Source organism: Triturus cristatus, chromosome 9 (assembly GCF_964204655.1).
Source record: "Triturus cristatus chromosome 9, aTriCri1.1, whole genome shotgun sequence".
Classification (NCBI taxonomy): domain Eukaryota; kingdom Metazoa; phylum Chordata; class Amphibia; order Caudata; family Salamandridae; genus Triturus; species Triturus cristatus.
The window spans coordinates 1,013,705,632-1,013,728,717 of NC_140592.1; positions in this window are offsets into that span (position 1 = coordinate 1,013,705,632).

Below are 23,086 nucleotides of genomic sequence, written 5' to 3' on the forward strand. Positions count from 1 at the left end.
ACGGCAACCATAAAATAATCCAGCCCCGCAAGCAAAGGCAAGGCGCACACAGTTTTTCACAAACAGGCTTTCAATGGAAATCACATGATATTGTACAACATATTGGCAAATCGCATGGAAGTGTTTTGAAATCAACCTAATGGCTGACGCCTTCTTGATACATTTAGTGCTGTTTTGTTTGCCCCATGATAGTTTGCACTTGCTCTCTCGCTTCTGACGTGTTGAGCCTCATTTTCGTATTTGGTACTACTAAGAGAGGAGTCACAAATGACTAGCTCATAGTCTGGAAGTTTATGTTCCCAGTATCTTTTTCAAGGTCCTTTTTTAGGTCTCGCCTGGCGTCAGAGCGCGCATGCGCTACTCGCCTGCGAGAGCATTAGTCAACGAGGCAGTTTCAAGAAGGGGACTCTAAGCCCCACCCCTCCTTTTCATTGGGTAGCGTCAGCGTTTATGTTAAATGCTGGCTTCCCATTGAAAAGGAGGGTTTTCGGTTGCCGCCCTTTCGCCAATTTGGACGGCCCACCCGGACTGGTTCTCCTGCTTCACGGCTGTCGTGAAGCACTTTCTTATCTTTAGGGAGGTCCATCTGTTTCTAAATGGCTCTCTCTAAAGATAAGGACCATTGTCCACGTATTTTCGCAACCCCCTCCCCCACCCACACTATGCCGGACTCACCTCTATGGATGTGGCAGAGTCCCGACCAGCACCCCTCTGGCATTTGACCCCTGAGGCGTCGTGTAGTGCTCCCCCTGCAGAGGGTCGCAGGCTAGCCGGGTCAGTTAATGCTAGCCTGAGCCGATCAGACGTTGTAATTTTTGGCTTCATGTCGGAAATATGTATAGAGTGCACCATCAGCCACGGAGTAATGGTGAACACCTAGTAATGCACATGTGTCACCATTTACATGCAGATGTAGAGAGTACACCAGCAGCCACGGAGTAATGGTGATTGAAAAGTCGCTTTACACCTGATAGTCAGACCCCTGACACCTCCGCTGACCTTGGGAAGGTGCACTGTCCCAGCTTGTGTGAACCTAACCCACGCATCTGGGGCAGTGGAACAGGACCGCCCCCCCCAGCACCTCCACCACCTGCACTGTAGCGCCTCTTCTGCGCATATCCTAGCGCCCCTGATGCCTCCGCTGACCTTGAGCGCATGGAGTCTTGGTGATTCAGGCCGCAGGGTCGGCTGTCCACAGCAGCAGTAATCTGTATAAAGCAAACGTTCACCCTTGTCATTCTTATTTTATAGGGGTGAAGTGTTGGCACTCTCTGTGGGAGCATCTGCTGAAAGTTGTAGCTCGAGCGTTTGCTGACACGTCATCCTGCTGCAGCGCTTCGATTTGTACGTGGCGGCCTCAAGGCTAGGTCGCGGGTCACACAGGGTCACATGCCCAGGGCTCTTAATCTTCATTTTAAGATCATTTGCTGTGAAAAGTCCTGAAACCGAGGCTTGGAAACAAGTGGCAGTCATTCACGTCGGAAATCTAAGACAGAGCCGGAAAGTCGAAGAAAGATGGAATAAGTTATTGTAAACAATATGATGAAAGGAGGTCCAGGGGGCGCGGTGGGAAAGAAAGTCTGACCTCGTGAATTTAGTGGTTTGGAAGCATTTACATACAGGAGCCCCTGCAGTGCGCCCAGAGGCAAGGGGAGGAGCTAGGAGCCGAACCTAGCACGGGGGCAGCCGGGCGGGCTGCTCTCTGACGTCATGTATTGTGTACTGAGGGGCAGAGAGAGGGGGCCGGGAACCGGATGTACTGGGTGGGGGTCCAGCAGGTGAGAGAGAAGTCTCCCCGTAGCTGGAATACTTCAGGGTGTGTGCGTGTGTGTGGGGGTGGGGGGTACTGTCCCCGCGTGTATTAAACTAACCCCACACCTCTGGGGCAGATGAATATGACGCCCCCCGCTCCCCTACCAACTGCTCTGTAACCCCTCTTCTGGTTATTACCTAGCGCCCCAAAGTGACCGCAGACCTGTGAATATGTGATCTGTTGAATCCCTAAAGACCACCCGGCCCCTGTTTCCATATCTTTCTTGGTGCGCTCTTCCTTCTAGCTCCTCGTAACAAAAGATGGTGTATGGGAGGAAGGTCCCTCTGGAGCCCGTGTCCTGACGCTTTAACCTGAGCTGAGGAAGACCTGGCTTTTAGGAGGTGCTGTAGACGCTTGTTTGTCGCAATCCCTCTAACCAGCACGGATGGTCTCCCTCTAGTGCCAAGATACCTTGGATGTGCCGGCGCTTTATAACATCATGCAGGGTTGGAGCCAATGGCAGTGCGCGTTACATGCCGCTTCTCAAGTGCCAAAGACAGCAGCGCCACTCATTGGAGTCGAGGTGCCTTCTGGCACGGAGGGGGGAAGCGGGGGTCACCAGGGTCAAGCACCTGCTGGCACATGGGGAGGGGGGTGGCTCATCTTGGTCAAGCACCTGCTGGCACATCGGGGGCCTCGCCAGAGTCGAGACGTCTGCTGGTACCACGGTGGCCTCACCAGAGTCAAGGCATGTGGTGGAACACGGAGGCGGGCACACCAGGGTCAAGGTGCCTGCTGGCACCGTGGGGACCTCACCAGAGGTGAGTGCCTGCTGGCACCGTGGGGGCCACACCAGAGTCAAGGCACCTGCTGGCACTGCGGGGGCCTTCCCAGAGTAAAGCGCCTGCTGGCACCATGGGTGCCTCACTATAGTCAAGGCACATGGTGGCACCACGCGGGAGTAGCCAGAGTCAAGGCACGTGGTGGAACACCGAGGAGGGCACACCAGGGTCAAGGTGCCTGCTGACACCGTGGGGGCCTCACCAGAGTCGAATGCCTGCTGGCACCGCGGGGGCTTCCCCAGAGTCAAGGTGCCTGCTGGCACCGCGGGGGCTTTACCAGAGTAAAGCGCCTGCTGGCACCGTGGGGGCCTCACTAGAGTCAAGGCACATGGTGGCACCACGGGGGACTACCCAGCGGCTCAAGTCTACATGGAAGCAACGCCAGCTCAGTCTCCCTCCCTTCCCCATGGCAGCGAACATTACAATCATTAACAACAGCAGCTTCATGCTTGCTTAGGGAAAAAGGAGCACTTGAACATCAACAGGCCATTTAACCTGAGAGTGTAAACATCCTTGCACCAGACCTGCTCTTTCCCAAGTGGAGATAACAGCTGAAAACAAGCATTGAAAATGCAATAGGTCTCGCCTTTGATTAAGTTAAAGCCATTTGCTTTGCTAATGGTATTGTATAGCAAAGCAAATGGCTTTAACTTGATAAAAGGCGAGACCTATTGCATTTTTAATGCTTGTTTGTTCTTCTCATGAGGAAGGTGTGCCCCTGCTGCTGAGTTTCGGTTTCTGTAGCATGTACTCCAGTTTACAGTACTATGAAGAAAACCTATGAAAAGTCACGAAAATCCGGGAGTAGTTAGGATTATATACTGACAGCTGATAGAGGGGAAATGGTGCCACTTTGTATAGCGATATCACACTTTGCTTGTTTTGGTAAATAAACATGGGCAGAATTCACCTAGGCTCAGTCTGTTATACCTTTGGCAATCTGGTGCCACACCTGGGAGCCATTTACTCTCAGTTGAGGTGGAGAGCGGACTGGACCATACTCTACATGAAAACCACAAGCCCAGTGCTTAATTTGAGACGGTGGTTTCTGGTGCTCGGCACCTGCACTTAATTGTCAACACCAGCGCTTATGACAGTCTGCCACATGGTGGTGCTGTTTGTCTAATATAGAGACGAGCACAACAACAGTTGGTTATTAATTTAATTTATCTGAAAATGGCTATTACCTGCCTTCCAAACCATTCCTCCAGCTTTGGCGGCCTGGAATATTTTCAATTGTCACACTTGTCGGGTTTCATGGTTAGTAATTGTGTTGGTTCTGTCATAGGTGGCACTGACAGGAGCAATGGGCTGATGCAAACTACAGTGGCCTTCTGACGAAGGCCTGGCACTTATTTTGTCACAAATTAAGCACTGTAAAAATGGTGAGATAGAGGTTTCTCGAGGGGAATGGGGGTGGAGAGAAGCCCATCACTCGATCAGCCAGTCGGGTCAGGCAGGCTAGCACAGTAAGAACTGTGAAATGTGGAGTGTGTGCATGTTTATTTCCTGGCGTTTAGGGTGTGCTAAGAAAACATGCAAGGTCATCTTGGTAGGAGACGACAGGTCAAGCTGGGGTGGGCAGGTAGATTGGGGGGAGTGCTGGAAATGCAATCCACGGTATAGAGCTAGTGGACTCTAGAAGTACCAAGGAGATGGCGTGGCAGGCAGGATTCTATAAGTAAGCGTGTTACAAGGGCAGAGCACGCGGGTCTAGGATACACGCGTCAGTCAAACAACTTAAAGCAAAGCGGAAGTCAAAGGCAGGCAGGAGTGCTGGGACCCCAGCACATACCCTATAAGGATGGATGGGCTTGCTAAAGATGTTCACTGTTCCTGCTGTAGACCTGCCAACTTGAAATTAACATTTTCAGTGTGAGAAGGGGGTGTGGCTTTGGAGGGGACAGGGCTTTATGTTGAGAAATGCCTTTGAGGCCACCTGCTCCTGTGCCCTGCCCTTAGTGACCTCCTTCCACCTCAAATAAAACAAAAACACATAGGTTCTGGGGATGCAGCAGATGTCCTGGGTTTTTTTCACACCTCTGAATGGACATCGGCTGGTTAGAGCCTTCAAAGAGAGCTAGAAATCCACACTTATCAATGGTTTGCAGCTTCTCTTGCCTGCCACGGTGTGATTTTGGCTCCTCACCAGGTGCCCATGTAAAGGGAGCCAATTTCATGTGACACACGGTGGCACCATGAGAGTTGGCAGTTCTGCAGCTGCTCCAGGGTTTCAGCAAGCTTTGCGGGTGATGATGGAACATTTCCAGAGGCAAGGGGTCAGTGGCCATAAGTGTGAGATACTTTCCATCCGGCCTTCATGAGAACAGTTACATAGATACCTGTAAGTTCCTTCCATCCCCTCTCTTCCCTTCTACTTTACCTCTCTCCATGAAATGAGCTGCAGTAAAAGGCGGGCAGACACCTTTATGTGTTCCTGAAGAAAGAGTGTATGGAAAGGGGCAGACGGGGGCTAGAAAGTCTAATCTGAAGAACCCCTGGCAAAAAGACCCCCACTCATGCTCTGTACCAACAGTTTGGAAAAAGCACATATAGGTATTTGAAGCAGTGGGTGGGACTCACTAGCAGAGAAGGAATGAATGCTTTCTGTAGGTAGGTAACCTTGATTTAGAACATTTCAACAACTTTAGGAGAAAACGAAAGGATCCTAAAAATAAGATAACAAACAGTGGCCGATTTTACTGAAGAAAACAATAAGAAATAATAAGGGAAGGCAAGTGTGCCAAATGTGTGGGATGAAACAGACTCACGAGAGACTCCAATACCAAATTAGCCATTTGATGGACAGAGTTAGGGCTTGCGGCCTCACTGCCCCTCTCCTCCTTATTTATTCCCCAAATTATTGCTGACAAATCTGACCCAAAAAATGAATGGAGGAGGAAATACTAGTTGTTTTATGTTTTAAGCAACACTTGAGGAGCCCCAGATGGAACTCTCAGAAATGGGGTAACACAGGCTGCCCACCTGTACTATGGGCACAAGAAGGCAATGTGCAAGCAGGCTCTGCAGGTGTAGTGAGACCTGCGACAGGCAGCATAACTGGCAGCGAAACATTAGAGGTTGGCATGTGACACACAGCAAGAGGCCTTGACATCCTCACGCTCTTGATCTAATCATGAGTTGGCTCAGTCTCTGCCAGTCTCCGAGCAGACGGGGTCCACAGTTTATTAACCTGGATGGTCTAAAATGCACTGTGACCCGACAAGCGAGAGAATCACTACAGATTGCCCACAAGAGCCCACACACAACATCCCCTAGTGATGTTGATGAGGACGAACCTTGAGACGAGTGCCCAGAAGTCCCTCAAAGAATACCAGGTCCTAGAGGGACAATGACTATCCATGTCCAATGGACCCATGCAGATTTGGTTAACATCAAGAAACAGTTTCCTAATATCTATGAAAATGCCTTAAGTTTAATAAAGGAGTGCTATCTGTATTGCGTGGAAAACTAAAAGCTTGGTGGTGTTGGTCTCCTTTGCCACTCACTGAACAGCAGTACAAGAAAGGAAGAAAGATTCAAACAAATCTAATTTGATGGCTAAAACAGATGCAATTGTTTCAAGAAACTATTAAAGGGAGAGGAAAGATGCACAGAGTGGGGCATCGGGTTGGGCATGGAGGGGAGCGAGTGGACAAGGCTAGGAAAGGAGAAGACAGGATGCACTCCCTTAAGGCAGGTCATGCTTTAAATGTGAAACACGATTCACCAAACTTAACATCTGAGGCTTTGATACAACTCGTGGTCACAGAATTCATTCAAATGACAAACACCCAGTACCCCGACAATGAAAACAGTCTGCAAGGCTCCAACTGCGCCTGGTTGATTAAAATGGCCTGTATGTGAAATATGTGACTATTGGTAAACCCACCCTGTGTCTTATTTACACCTGTCAGCTCTGAAAACCTCTGCATTCCCTCTTACTTGTTCATTGACGCCATTGAAATTTCCAAAATGGAGGTTCCCCATCACATTATTGACCCAACTATTTCTATTACTTTACGACTTATACCCAGTCAACTTGCTGTCTTATTGAGTTTAACTTGCCTGTTACCTTCCTAGGTCAAAGCTTGTTATGTTAATTGAAATGCACACTATATTGTACAAACAAGGTGGTATGTCTTGAGGTGTCCGAAGCAAATGAAAGTGAAGTATTGGCTGTTCTGTAGAACTAAGACAATGTAGGTGAACCTACAAAATTTGTGATGCAAAGCAAATCATTCAAGCTAGTGCCTTCTTCTTTATGGCCTGAACATGACAATTATGACGGGTGCATGATCTATGCAGACCTAGTTAAAATTAAGATCAATTCTATGAAGAAACTGCCTCTACATCCACTTGCCAAAGCTGGAAGTAGAGTCTTTGTGTCTTCTGTAAGCGTTTGCAGTACTCCAGTTCTCCCGATAAAGAAAGCAGGTAAGAACGACTGCTATTGCGAGCGATGAATTGTGTTGTAACACCTGGTTTTCCTGTGGTGCCCAAATCCCTTACCATCCTATCATGTATTCCCTCCTCTACAGAATGAATTACCAGGGTCCATTTGTGCTCTGCTTTCTTTGCATTCCCATTCATGAAAAGAGTCAATATATCTTCTCATTTCAATTCAGCGTGGGCCAGCTAACAAGTCAGAGGATCCCCCAAGGCTTTACAGAGTACCCTCCCATCTTTTCCCAAGCCCTCAAGAAGTATCTCGACACTCTAGTCTTTCCTGATGGGTCTGCTTTTGTTTGTTCAGTATATTGATGATTTGTTTCTCACTTCTGCCACTCAGAACCAACAACAGGTTGACTTGATATATGTGTTCACTAAATTGGCTTAGAAAGGGCATAGAACGTCAAAAGAGAAAGTACAGTGTTGTCTTCCCCATGTTCGATATTTAGGTCATAACATCTGTGCTGGGGAATGCCATTTGTCTGCAGATCGGATCAAAGCCATCTGTAAATTACCACGCCCAGTCAGAATCTCTCAGGTATGCACTTTCCTGGGGATGGCGGGATAGTAGACAATGGAATATGGCATTTGCAACTCTGGACAAGCCCATTTGGGTTATGTTAGGAAAGATACTAGAGAGCGCTTACAGTGAACGGAGGAGGCAAAGCAAGAATTTGTGCAGGTGAAGCAAGCATGAGCCATTGCTCCCGTCTTAAGAATGCCTGATTATTCCAAACACTTTACTTTGTATGGTCATAAACAAAATGGAGTTCTATTGGGGTATTGGCGCAAGACCACGGTGATCGAAAGAACCCCATTGCATACTACTCATCTCTTGCTGGTTTTGATGTTACCATCTTCCTGCCTTGCTTGTGGTCCGTGGCTGGGGCCGCCTTACTTGTAGAATAGTCAGAAAGATTGTTTTAGGTTCTACCTTAATAGTTGCTCTCCCTTATCCTGTAGCTGCATTCCAGCCTTCCACAAAAATGGCACTTTTGTCTGCTGCACAATTGTCCTGATATGAAACACTGTTACTCTCGACCTCACATGACTCTAGTCCATTGCCAAACACTGAACCTGGCTTATCTGATGGCCACTTTACAGTAGGGTGAACCTCATGACTATTTACTTGTTATCGAACTTTTAGCTAAACCAAGGATTGATCTGCCCAATGTCCCTCTGCCCAATAGTGAACTTGTTTATTATTAGGCCCAGGCGGAATTATAATTCCACTCGCTGAATTGGTGGAATTTGGGTAACTCTGCATTACCTTTGTAAGTCAGAGTTCCTGTTAAATTCCGCTAATTAGCAAGTGGCAGAATTATTCTGCCATTCGCACCTCACAGGAACAACATGAGACTCCACAACTTGCGCTTGCGAGCGAGATTTGCCGGTCCCTGGCATGATTTCCAGTCACCACAGAGCCTTCTGGCGCCAGTTTATAACAGCAAAATCAACTCAAATGGATGCATGTTCTTGCGAAACGCATGGTGCCGTTCATGCAAGTTTTTAGCGCAACTCGCATTACCCGCACTAAATCACGGCGCGAGCAGCCTATTTTCCGCCCATTGGGGGAATTCCCTGGAATCTCACCGAGTTTTTCTGTAACTCTGCGGAATTCCGCAGAGTGAATTACCACGAGTTCCGCCCACCCCTATTTATGTGAACAGATCATGCTTCAGAATTGATCCTGGAAACCTTGTTGCTGTATATGTACATTGTATGATGTGATAGAGAGCTTACACTTGCCTCAAGTGCGCGCTGCTCAAGTAGCTGAGCTTGGTGCTAACATAGGCCTGAGTTTGGGCTTCACATAAAATTGTCTCTGCATTTACGAATTCTAAACCTGTGTTTGGTGTGGACTGTGATTTCAGCTATTATGGGTGCAGAGGGGCTTCCTTACTTCTGCCAGAATCCATTAAAAACCTGTGTGTGTGTGCAAAACCTGTTAGAGACTCTTATTTTGCCATGTAAGATTGCCATTGTTAAATGTACCGCCCACCAATCCTCCCAAGATGACGTGTCCCAAGGTTATGCACGTGCAAATGAGATGGCTAAGAATGGTGCACAGTCTGCAAACCATGAAATTGCTATGCACTCTGTACGAACTGATAGCTTTTTAATAACAGGATGCAAGCATTGAATTCTGTAATTTGGGTGGGAGTATAAATACCAATAACAGTATTGTTAGTAAAAGAAACTTTACTTATTTTTATTTATACAAAACTTATATGAGGGCAGTAACCTTAGATTGTTTATTTCGAGTTTCTTGCATTTGTACAGGCAATTTTATTTCATTACAATTTTTAAAATTTATTTCCAGTTAAGAGGCAGCAGGTCTTTTCATGACACATTCATCTTCCAAGGGGACTTAAAGATTTTAATACTACAGCCAACTTGTGTTTTGCGGTACGTGCTAAGATAAGCGCTTCTTCAGGGCTTGAAATTTGAGATCGTACTCATGCTTATAGCAACTTTATATTCTGAGCATCACCACTGGTGCCTTCCAATACTATCTTCTTTCTCAGTCTTCATACAACCTCGTCTCTTCAACATACACTTTCATAATCTCCTAAAGCAGTGGTTCGTAACCTTTTGCTTTTTGTGAACCAACTTAATACATTCGGGAACCCAGGGACCCCACTGAGTAATTTCTGGAAGACGGGGGCCCCCGGCATAGGCATTTTTGATAATTTGAACCGCAAAACAATGCATACAAATTACATAAACAAACATTCATCAAACAAATATACAGTGATTAAATATTTCATTTAATTCCCAAACAAATTAAAAAAAAAACATTTTAATTTTGATGGTAAGGTTAGAGCTTTTCTAAATTTGATTGAGGCCACTCGCCGTCCATACTGTATTTAGTTTGACGCACTTGCCCTGCGCCCATTAATCAATCTGAGGATAGGAATTTAATTTTGAGCCTCCAATTTCAAACTCCGTCACATTTATAGAATTTTAAAAAATCAATTGTGTTTTTTGCTTCTTTATTAACATACACTTTATTGATATGTTAATATTATTCAATTTTACTAAGCAGTCGTGGGCTCCCTGAGTAGGCTTTGCAGACCCACAGGGGTCCCCAGATTACAAGTTAAGAACCACTGTCCTACAAACATCCAGTTTTCATGTTGCTTCAATAACCTAATGTACGCTCTATCTCTGTACTCCTCGTACTTAATAATTGCCATCGCAAATGTTTACCGATATTACTTTGAACAACTTGACTAGTTTTTTTGTTTTTTTTTAAATTACAGGTGTAAATATCATGTTCAGGACAAGAATGCAATACGTCAACATGGTCGCACAATCAGTACGATGTACATGTCGGTATATTGCCATGTACGTAACAATACAGACACACTATCAGTGATGGACAGAGGTAACTTGTACCCAGCACGATATCATCTGCAACCAATGAACATCACTTTCAGTCACCAGGTCTGACAAGGGCAGCGGCATAAGGGAGAACAAGCATTTGCAATGCAATAGGTCTCGCATTTCGCGAGTTTGAGCTATTGGCATTGTAAATGACAATTCCTTTTATTTATGTTTTGGTTTTTAAAACATAAATAAAAGGCATTGTCATTTACAATGCCAATGGCTTAAACTTGCGTAAATGCGAGACCTATTGCATTGCAAATGCTTGTTTTCAAAGTGCCGCAAAGCTACCAAATGGGCCAAATGCGCTGGCGGCTTCTCGCCGCATGGAGCCCAGAGTGCTGCGAGAGTTTATTGCAACTACACAGGAGTGTTAGAAGGGCTTGCCTCAGGGAAGGACAGAATATGTACCTGACCACCCTGCGCCTTCCCTTCCGGGAGAAGTAGCCGAGCACTGGCCGGAGACCTCCCTCAGGACTGGGTCTCGTACCTAGGATCGTACACGCTGATTTAGCACCGGGAAACACAGAGACACCACACCGTAGATTCTGGAGTACGTATGCTTTTATCTAGAAAATTTCAGGATCTTTATGATCCGCAGAGGCGTATGTACAAGTAGAGCAAGGCTCACAAAGTCTCGGTTGGGGTTGGGGTAGCGGGACAGTCTTAGGATCTGGGTCAATGCGGGAGCGTATCCGGCGCACGGCTCTCAATCCTCGAGCCGGGGGATACGAGACGATCTTTGGGGCCCAGCCGGACCGGAATGTCTCTTGAGTGGGTCCCAAATTTGCAGGACTCGGGTCCGGGTGTCAGAGGTCGGACAATCTTCCAGGAGCCGCGAGTCACTCAGCAGGGCTCAGAGTTCTCTAGGGTGCAAGGTGAGCCGTGACCACGTCAGCAGGGCTCGGATGTGTTTAGGCAGAAGTCCGTCTCTGCCAGGTGGAGCCGCGACGCTGTCTGAAGGGCTCACCGAGGTTCCAAGAGTTCCGTCGGATTTCGGGCGGATGTTCTTCAGCCGCGACCACGTCAGCAGGGCTCGTTCGTTCCAGGATTCAACTGCCGAGGGTCCCAGAGCGCCCCTTGTTATAGGATGACTCCTCTTTGATGTCCGGAGCCCTCACGGGCAGGGGTCTTAGCGCCTGGGGGTCGTTTGTTGGGGGTTCCTGCCACGCGGCCCTTTGATCCTTTCAAAGCGGGGTCGGGAGGGATCCCAGACACGCAGCAGGTGTGGAGCCAGCCCTCAGGGTGGCCGGAGGGCTGATCGAAACCATCTCTTGGGGGGAGGCCAGGTTTGAATGCAACCACTCCTCCCTCTCCTGCCCACCAGGAGCTCTCTCTCCCCCCAGCCGGCATGGCGCGACTAGGCCGGGGTTGCGCTTGGGTCGAGGGCGGCCACCTGGGGTGCTGGGCCGGGTACTGGAGGCCGTGAGGCCGATGGAAGGGGAAGGATGCCCGGTGTCGGGAAGATGGAGGGGAGGACGGGGTAACCTCGGGTTCTGGGTCGGGTAGGCTACGCTAGTCAGTGTCGTGTGGGGTGCAGAGGTTAGTCTGGTGTTGCTACGGGTCTGAATGGGCCACGCCATGAGGCCGGGTCCAACATGCGTCCCCCCCAGCTGAAGGCCGGAGAGAACTACCCATCCTCTTGGGGGTTCTCTTCGCTGAGGCGGAAGAATCTGGAGAGGCCGTCAGCGTTGGCGTGGTCGTTGCCAGGGTGATGCTCTACTGTGAAGTCCATCCCCTGGAGGGAGATGGACCATCGTAGCAATTTGGGGTTCTCTCCTCTCATCTGCATGAGCCACCGTAAAGGTCGATGATCCGTCTGGACTCGGAAGTGGGTTCCGAAGAGGTAGGGTCGCAGTTTCTTTAGAGCCCAGACTACGGCGAACGCCTCGCGTTCAATGGTGCTCCACCGGTGTTCTCGGGGCAGTAACCTTTGGCTAATGAAGGCCACGGGCTGATCTAAGCCCTTCTCATTCAGCTGGGAAAGGACGGCTCCAATGCCATGCTCGGAAGCATCCGTTTGTACCACAAACTCTTTGGAGTAATCGGGGGCTTGGAGCACCGGGGCTGTGCACATGGCGAGTTTCAGGGCGTCGAACGCCTTCTGGCAGGCAGGGGTCCACTGCACCTTTTTAGGTTGTCTTTTGGACGTGAGCTCCGTGAGGGGCCCTACGAGGCTGCCGTAACCTCGGATGAACCTCCGGTAGTAACCAGTGAGGCCCAGAAAGGCGCGGACCTCGGTTTGGGTGGTTGGTGGTTCCCAGGCCAGGATGGCGTCAATCTTAGGTTGGAGAGGGGCGACCTGCCCGCTGCCGACCTGGTGCCCCAGGTAGACCACCGATCCTTGCCCAATTTGGCATTTGCTGGCTTTCACTGTGAGGCCGGCTCGGCGTAGGGCCCTCAAGACCCTCCGGAGGTGCTGGAGGTGCTCACCCCATTCGGAACTGAATACCGCAATATCGTCCAGATAGGCGGCGCTGACCAGGACCCTATTCACCAGTCTCTGAAAGGTGGCCGGGGCGTTTTTCATCCCGAATGGCATTACTCGGAAGCGATAGTGCCCATCCGGGGTGGAGAAGGCGGACCGCTCCTTGGCGCCTTCCGTGAGTGCAATCTGCCAGTATCCGCAGGTCAAATCGAAGGTGCTGAGAAACTGAGCAGACCCAAGGCGGTCAATGAGCTCATCTGCGCGGGGGAGAGGGTGAGCGTCTGCTCAGGTGACCACATTGAGCCCCCGGTAGTCCACGCAGAACTGTAGTTCGGGGGCAACACCAGGGGCAGCTGCTTTCGGGACTAGTACCACTGGGCTGGCCCAAGGACTGTCTGTGGGCTCGATCACCCCTAGAGATAACATCTTCGATACCTCCACCTGGATGCAGGCCCGGACTCGGTCGGGGACGCGGTAGGCTCGGTGCCGTACCGGTGGGCTGTCTCCGGTGTCCACGTCGTGGACGCACCAGTCGGTGACCTTGGGGACGAGAGAGAACAGGTTGGAGAACTGGCCCAAGAGCCAGCGGCAGTCCTCGTGTTGTTGGGGTGTGAGGGAGGGGAAGAGGATCACCCCCTCCACGGAGCCGTCCTTTTCGTTGGCCTGCAGGAGGTCAGGAAGAGGCTCCGTTTCCTCTTCCGCCCCGTCGTCTGTGGCCAGGAGCAAGCTCAACTCTGTCCGCACGAAGTGAGGCTTGAGGCGGTTCACGTGGAGGACCCGAAGGGGGTTCCGAGGGGACTGGACGTCCACCACGTAGGTCACCTGACTCTTTCGTTCGACCACCTTGAAGGGCCCGGTCCATTTGTCTTGGAGGGTGCACGGCTTCACGGGAGCCATCACCCAGACCTGCTGGCCGGGCTGAAACTCGACCAGCGTGGCGTTCTGGTCATACCAGCGCTTCATTTCTTCCTGGCTCGTCTCGAGGTTGGCTTCGGCCAGCTCTCGGAACTTCCGAGTCTGGTTCCTGAGAGTCAACAGGTACCGGAACACGTCCTGTGGGGGGTTCCGGGGTGCTGTCTCCCATCCCTCTTTGACCAGGCTCACGGGACCTCGGACTGGGTGCCCATACAGCAATTCAAACGGGCTGAACCCCAAGGACTTCTGGGGGACTTCCCGGTAGGCGAACAGGAGGCAGGGGAGAAGGACGTCCCACTTACGCCGCAGGGGCTCCTCGAGACCCATGATCATTCCCTTCAGAGTCCGGTTAAACCGCTCCACTAGGCCATTGCCTTGGGGATGGTAAGGGGTAGTGAATTTATAAGATACTCCACATTGTTGCCACAGGGATCTCATATATTTGGAGATAAAATTGGTACCTCGGTCGCTCACGACCTCTCGGGGGAACCCTACCCGGGAGAAGATCCCCATTAAGGCCCGGCCCACCACGGGGGCCGTGACGGTGCGGAGGGGGATGGCCTCCGGGTATCGTGTGGCATGGTCCACTAGGACGAGGATAAAGCGGTGACCCTGGGCGGTCTTGGGATCTAGGGGCCCCACGATGTCAATTCTAACCCGCTCGAAGGGGGTACTGACGACTGGGAAGGGTTGGAGGGGGGCCTTGCTCTTCCCTCCACTTTTACCACTGGCCTGGCACGTGGGGCAGGACTTGCAGTGGGCCTCTACGTGGGCTCGCATTTTTGGCCAATAAAAGTGCGTTACTAGGCGGTGGTAGGTCTTGTCCTGGCCCAAGTGGCCGGCCAGGGGTACATCATGGGCCAAGCCCAGGAGGAAGTCTCGGAAGCGTAGGGGTACCACCAGGACCCGGGCTGACCCTAGCTCGGCAGCCCGCTGTTCGCTATACAGGAGGTCATTCTCCCAATACAATAAGTGGGTTCCCGTTTGGTCGCCCGCTGCTTGGGCGGCGGCCTGCTGCCGGGGTCTGACCAGGGAAGGAGAGGTCGCTTGTTCTCTGCAGAACTCCTCTCGGGAGGGGCCCCCTTCGTGGCGCCACTGGGCCAACTCGGGCAGATCACCTAACTCCGTGATCTGTGCGTGGTCGGGCTGGCGAGCCCGTCGTCGGTGGGGGGGTTCTTCTCCTGGGAACAGGGCGTGAGGTTCAACAGGGTCGTCTCCGGTTTGGTCAACGAAGGGGGTGCTGGGGGTTTCGTCCTCGACTCCCCCGCGGGGGGGTAGTCGGGCCGCCATGGATCGGGTGGTTGCGCACACCCATTCTGGTAGACCCATCATCCCGAGGTGGGTCTTGCGCTCGACCTGTCTCCAGGGGGAACTTTCCAGGTCGTTTCCCAGGAGGCTGTCTACAGGTTGTGCGGTTCAGACAGCTACCTGCAAGGTTCCGGTTACTCCCCCCCATTCGAATGGTACCAAGGCCACCTTACACAAACTCTCAGTGTTGTCGGAAGCTATCACAGGGCAAAAGACATTTGGGATGATCTGGTCCGCCTGGACTAAGTGGCTGAGGACACCAGTGATGCTCGCCCCGGTGTCGCGAAGGGCCTCCACCGGGTGGCCGTTAACCTTTACAAGCTGGCGGTACTTCTTGGTGTTTGCGGGTAGGGGTGCCCCGGGAATCATATCTCGATCTTCTAGAGAGACTAGGGCCATGGCTGCAGGTTCCCATCCCTCGGGGTCCTCAAACTCCTCCCCTAGGGTTACGGTGGCCATGTGTCGGGCTGGGGGAGTTGTCGTGGGGGGTTTCTGGGCCATGGGGCACTGAGGGTCGCTGGCGTAATGCCCTAGCCGTTGACAGCGGAAACATGTGCTATTCACCCGGGGTCCTTGTCTGCCGGGGGTGGCGGCACTGCCTGGCGGAGGAGCTGGGAACCCCGGGGGTGGGTTCCTCGGGGGGCTACGCGGGGGCCCGGGTGGGAACTCCCTCGGTTTCCCTTGATTTCCCCCCTCTCTGACGGGGAGGTCCTTGATGGCTGCGGGGGTAGTCTCCTAAGGGGTTCCGGGGGACCCGGGTGTTTACCCAGCGATCTGCTTCGACGGCCAGCTTCCTCGGGTCTGCGAGCTTGCTGTCGAGCAGGTGCTGGCGTAGTTCTACAAAACAGTTTGTGGACAAGTGTTCCCAGGCAATGCGGTCGGTCAATTCTTCGAAGGTGGTTACCTTGCTGCCCTTGATCCAACCGTCCAGCGCTCGGCTGTAAAAGTTTACGTATTCCACCCAGGTGGTGCCTGGGATCTTTCGGCAGTCCTGGAACCGCTGCCGATACATTTTGGGGGTGAGGCCGTATTTCGTGAGGAGGGCCTCCTTCATGTGGCTGTAGGATGTTTGCATAGAGGCCGGTAGGTCGAGGAGGGTGTCTCGTCCTTCGCTCAGGATTCGCCCCCACAACCCGGCCCCCCAGTCCTTCTGTGGAACGCGGTGGGAGGTCATGGCTACCTCGTAGGCTTTGAACCACTGCTGAATGTCATCATTTCGATAGTACTCTTTGACCACATCCTTAGGGATGTGGACTTTCAGTTACCCCAGGGGTGCGGGTTCTTGGCCCCCCGAGGGTCGAGCCTCCACGCTCCTTGCTCGGAACTCCATTTCTTTCAAGCTGCGCTCGTGCTCCAGCCGAAGTTTTGTTTCCTCGTGCTCCCGTTGCAACTTCTTTTCTTCTAGCTCTCCTTGTACTCGGAGTTGTTCCACCGCTAGCTTTTTTTCGGCTAGCCTTATCTCGCCTTCTATTTTCAGTTTGGCCATTTCTAGTTCATCACTTCGGTCCCTTTCCCTGTCTGTGGCGTCTTCCGGGGACCAGCCCCCACCCGCTGCGTTGCTTTGTGCTTGGGGGTTATTGCTTGTTCTCGGGAAGTTCCTGAGCTCGTCCAGCTGCTCTGTCTCCTCACCGAGTTCGTCCAGTCGGGGAAGGAAGGCTCCGGACTCCACCCAGGCTTTCAGGGCTTGTTGCATGTCTTCCTTGGTGTTCAGACCAGTGGTAGCGGTCTTCCGTTGTTTGCAAAATTGTTTCAGCTCCTTGTGTGTGTATTCTTCTAACCGCTGTACACAAAACTTAGCACTCACGTCAGTTTCAGTGGTGCTCATGGTGGCTTCTTCTGCCGTCTTTGTTCGGTAGTGCGTCAGCCGTTGGTTGTACGATCTCTAGATTGCAGGCTCGGATCCCATCGCTTGCCACCAGTGTTAGAAGGGCTTGCCTCAGGGAAGGACAGAATATGTACCTGACCACCCTGCGCCTTCCCTTCCGGGAGAAATAGCCGAGCACTGGCCGGAGACCCCCCTCAGGACTGGGTCTCGTACCTAGGATCGTACACGCTGATTTAGCACTGGGCAACACAGAGACACCACACCGTAGATTCTGGAGTACGTATGCTTTTATCTAGAAAATATCAGGATCTTTATGATCCGCAGAGGCGTATGTACAAGTAGAGCAAGGCTCACAAGGTCTCGGTTGGGGTAGGGGTAGCGGGACAGTCTTAGGATCTGGGTCAATGCGGGTGCGTATCCGCCGCGAGTCACTCAGCAGGGCTCAGAGTTCTCTAGGGTGCAAGGTGAGCCGCGACCACGTCAGCAGGGCTCAGATGTGTTTAGGCAGAAGTCCGTCTCTGCCAGGTGGAGCCGCGACGCTGTCTGCAGGGCTCACCGAGGTTCCAAGAGTTCCGTCGGATTTCGGGCGGATGTTCTTCAGCCGCGACCACGTCAGCAGGGCTCGTTTGTTCCAGGATTCAACTGCCGAGGGTCCCAGAGCGCCCCTTGTTATAGGATGACTCCTCTTTGATGTCCGGAGCCCTCACGGGCAGGGGTCTTAGTGCCTGGGGGTCGTTTGTTGGGTGTTCCTGCCACGCGGCCCTTTGATCCTTTCAAAGCGGGGTCGGGAGAGATCCCAGACACGCAGCAGGTGTGGAACTAGCCCTCAGGGTGGCCGGAGGGCCGATCGAAGCCATCTCTTGGGGGGAGGCCAGGTGTGAATGCAACCACTCCTCCCTCTCCTGCCCACCAGAAGCTCTCTCTCCCCCCAGCCAGCATGGCGCGACTAGGCCGGGGTTGCGCTTGGGTCGAGGGCGGCCATCTGGGGTGCTGGGCCGGGTACTGGAGGCCGTGAGGCCGATGGAAGGGGAAGGATGCCCGGTGTCGGGAAGATGGAGGGGAGGACGGGGGTAACCTCGGGTTCTGGGTCGGGTAGGCTACGCTAGTCAGTGTCGTGTGGGGTGCAGAGGTTAGTCTGGTGTTGCTACGGGTCTGAATGGGCCACGCCATGAGGCCGGGTCCAACAGGGAGGATGTAACGATCAGAGATAAGGTGTGTGTAAGGGGGGGCATGGCAAAGGTGTTCACATGAGCTACTTAGGTCCCCTGCATGGTTTATAGTTTTATACTCATGGGGAGGTTTCTACAGTATGCCCAGATGAGAAGTGAGCGCATTGTATGTGCACAGTCTGTTGTCGCCGCACTTCAAGACGGGAGGGGTCACTGTCCACACCAAGCCCGAGAAACACAAGGATCGACCTGAGTATGTCTGCTGATAGCGCACAGAGGCGAGTTGTTCAGCCCCAAGCTCTAGAGAAGTAAAGCCATTCTTTTGCCATGCTTTCTTGATTGTTTCATTTTTTTCTCTGGAAGCCCAAAACTGCATAGTTTGTATTCTTCAATAAAACCAAACGAAAACGACTAAGAATGAACAAGCATTCGAAAAGAAACAGGTCTCGCATTTGTTGGAGCTGGAGCTATTGGCATTGTAAATGGCAATGTTTTGTACTTTGCAATAGGTCTTGTATTTGTTGGCAATGTTTTTTTATTTATCCTTGCGGTTTTATATAGCGCGAACGTAACAGCCTCAGTTGTGAATTTCGATTCATCAAAGTTTTGTGAGCCCTGAAATTTGCACAAGTAAAGTGCTAACAGTATAAATATGGGCACTGTTTAACAAACTAAGCCACTGCAATACAAGAGCAAAGGTGACTGAGTGACTGCTTCTGGGTTGACGGAGTTGCTTACAGTCACTGCCCTTAAAGCTAGCTAATCCGCTACTATGAGTTTATCAAACTATGTTATGTTATGCTATGCAATGCTATGTTTTGTTGTGTTTTGTTATGCTATGCTATGTGTTGTTTTGTTATGCTATGCTATGCTTTGCTTTTGTATGCCATGCTATGTTTTGTTATGCTATGCTATGTTTTGTTGTGTTTTGTTATGCAATGCTATGCTGTGTTTTGGTGTGTTTTGTTATGCTGTTTTGGTGTGTTTTGTTATGCTATGCTATGCTTTGTTATGCTATGTTTTGTTTTGTAATGCTATGTTATGTTTTGTTATGCTATGCAATGCTATGTTTTGTTTTGTTATGCTATGCTAAGTTTTATTGTGTTTTGTTATGCTATGCTTTGTTTTGTTACGCTATGCTATGTTTTGTTATGGTATGCTATGTTTTGTTGTGTTTTGTTATGCTATGCTATGCTTTGTTTTGTTATGTGATGCTATGTTTTGTTATGCTATGCTATGGTTTGTTGTGTTTTGATATGCTATGCTATGTTTTATTATGCTGTGCTATGCTTTGTTATGCTATGTTGTGTTGTATTTTGTTTTGCTATGCTGTTTTGTTGTGTTTAGCTATGCTATGCTATGTTTTGTTGTGTTTTGTTATGCTATGCTATGCTGTGTTTTGTTGTGTTTTGTTATGCTATGCTGTTTTGTTGTGTTTTGCTATGCTATATTTTGTTATGCTATGTTTTGTTATGCTATGTTTTGTTATGTTTTGTTATGCTATTCTATGCTATGTTATGCTATGTTTTGTTTTGTTATGCTATGCTATGCTATGTTTTGTTATGCTATTCTATGTTTTGTTTTGTTATGCTATGTTTTTTGTGTTTTGTTATGCTATGCTATGTTTTGTTATGCTATTCTATGTTTTGTTTTGTTATGCTATATTTTGTTGTGTTTTGTTATGCTATGCTATGTTTTATGCTATGGTATGTTTTGCTTTGTTATGCTATGCTACGCTTTGTTATGCTATGCTATGCTATATTTTGTTTTGTTAGGCTATGCTATGTTTTGTTATGCTATGCTATGTTTTGTTGTGTTTTGTTATGCAATGCTATGTTGTGCTATGCTATGCTTTGTTTTGTTATGCTATGATATGTTTTGTTATGCTATGCTATGTTTTGTTGTGTTTGTCATGCTATGCTATGCTATGCTTTGTTTTGTTATGCTATGTTTTGTTGTCTTCTGTTATGCTATGCTATGTTTTGTTATGCTATGTTTTGTTTTGCTATGCTTTGTTATGCTATGTTTTGTTGTGTTTTGTTATGCTATGCTATTTTTTGTGTTTTGTTATGCTATGCTAGGTTTTGTTGTGTTTTGTTATGCTATGCTCTGTTTTGTTATGCTATGCTATGTTTTGTTGTGTTTTGCTATGCTATGCCATGTTTAGTTTTGTTATGCTATGCTATGTTTTGTTATGCTATGCTTTGCTATGCTATGTTTTGTTTTGCTATGCTAAGCTATGTTTTGTTATGCTATGCTATGCTATGTTTTGTTTTGTTATGCTATGCTATGTTCTGTTTTGTTTTGTTTTGTTATGATATGCTATGTTTTGTTATGCTAAGCTATGTTTTCTTGTTTTTTGTTCTGCTATGCTATGTTTTGTTTTGCTATGCTATGTTTTGTTGTGTTTTGCTATACTATGTTTTGTTTCGTTATGCAATGCTATGTTTTGTGATGCTATGCTATGTTTTGTTGTGTTTTTTTAATGCTATGCTTTGTTTTGTTATGCCATGCTATGTTTTGTTTTGTTATACTTTGCTATGTTTTGTTGTGTTTTGTTATGCTATGCTATGTTTTGTTATGCTATGCTATGTTTTGTTGTGCTATGCTATGCTTTGTTATGCTATGATATGCTTTGTTTTGTTATGCAATGTTTTGTTATGCTATGCTATGTTTTGTTTTGCTTTCCTATGCTTTGTTATGCTATGCTATGCTTTGGTTTGTTATGCTGTGCTATGTTCTGTTATGCTATGCTATGTTTTGTTGTATTTTGTTATGCTATGCTATGTTTTGTTATGCTATGCTATGTTTGTTTTGTTATGCTATGCTATGCTTTGTTATGCTATGCTATGTTTTGTTATGCTATGCTATGTTTTGTTGTGTTTTGTTATGCTATGCTATGTTTTGTTGTTTTTTGTTATGCTATGCTATGTTTTGTTATGCTATGCTAGGTTTTATTGTGTTTTGTTATGCTATGCTATGTTTTGCTGTTTTTTGTTATGCTATGCTATGTTTTGTTATGCAATGCTATGTTTTGGTGTGTTTTGCTATGCTATGCTTTGTTTTGTTATGCTATGCTATGTTTTGTTATGCTATGTTTTGTTGTTTTTTGCTATACTATGTTTTGTTTTGTTATGCTATGCTATGTTTTGTGATGCTATGCTATGTTTTGTTGTGTGTTGTTATGCTATGCTATGCTTTGTTTTGTTATGCCATGCTATGATTTGTTTTGTTATACTTTGCTATGTTTTCTTGTGTTTTGTTATGCTATGCTATGTTTTGTTATGCTATGCTATGTTTTGTTGTGTTTTGCTATGCTATGCCATGTTTAGTTTTGTTATGCTATGCTATGTTTTGTTATGCTATGCTTTGCTATGCTATGTTTTGTTTTGCTATGCTAAGCTATGTTTTGTTATGCTATGCTATGTTTTGTTTTGTTATGCTATGCTATGTTATGTTTTGTTTTGTTATGCTATGCTATGTTTTGTTATGCTAAGCTATGTTTTCTGGTTTTTTGTTCTGCTATGCTATGTTTTGTTTTGCTATGCTATGTTTTGTTGTGTTTTGCTATACTATGTTTTGTTTTGTTATGCTATGCTATGTTTTGTTTTGCTATGCTATGTTTTGTTGTGTTTTGCTATACTATGTTTTGTTTTGTTATGCTATGCTATGTTTTGTGATGCTATGCTATGTTTTGTTGTGTTTTTTAATGCTATGCTTTGTTTTGTTATGCCATGCTATGTTTTGTTTTGTTATACTTTGCTATGTTTTGTTGTGTTTTGTTATGCTATGCTATGTTTTGTTATGCTATGCTATGTTTTTTTGCTTTGCTATGCTTTGTTATGCTATGCTATGCTTTGTTTTGTTATGCTGTGCTATGTTTTGTTATGCTATGCTATGTTTTGTTGTGTTTTGTTATGCTATGCTATGTTTTGTTTTGTTATGCTATGCTATGCTATGTTTTGTTATGCTATGCTATGTTTTGTTTTGTTATGCTATGCTAGGTTTTGTTGTGTTTTGTTATGCTATGCTATGTTTTGTTGTGTTTTGTTATGCTATGCTATGTTTGTTATGCTATGCTATGTTTTGGTGTGTTTTGCTATGCTATACTTTGTTTTGTTATGCTATGCTATGCTTAGTTTTGTTATGCTATGCTATGTTTTGTTATGCTATGCTATGTTTCGTTGTTTTTTGCTATACTATGTTTTGTTTTGTTGTGCTATGATATGTTTTGTGATGCTATGCTATGTTTTGTTGTGTTTTGTTATTCTATGCTATGCTTTGTTTTGTTATGCCATGCTATGATTTGTTTTGTTATACTTTGCTATGTTTTGTTGTGTTTTGTTATGCTATGCTATGTTTTGTTATGCTATGCTATGTTTTGTTTTGCTATGCTATGCTTTGTTATGCTATGATATGCTTTGTTTTGTTATGCAATGTTTTGTTATGCTATGCTATGTTTTGTTTTGCTTTGCTATGCTTTGTTATGCTATGCTATGTTTTGTTGTGCTATGCTATGTTTGTTTTGTTATGCTATGCTATGCTTTGTTATGCTATGCTATGTTTTGTTTTGTTATGCTATGCTATGTTTTGTTGTGTTTTGTTTTGTTATGCTATGCTATGTTTTGTTGTTTTTTGTTATGCTATGCTATGTTTTGTTATGCTATGCTAGGTTTTGTTGTGTTTTGTTATGCTATGCTATGTTTTGCTGTTTTTTGTTATGCTATGCTATGTTTTGTTATGCTATGCTATGTTTTGGTGTGTTTTGCTATGCTATGCTTTGTTTTGTTATGCTATGCTATGTTTTGTTATGCTATGCTATGTTTTGTTGTTTTTTGCTATACTATGTTTTGTTTTGTTATGCTATGCTATGTTTTGTGATGCTATGCTATGTTTTGTTGTGTGTTGTTTTGCTATGCTATGCTTTGTTTTGTTATGCCATGCTATGATTTGTTTTGTTATACTTTGCTATGTTTTGTTGTGTTTTGTTATGCTATGCTATGT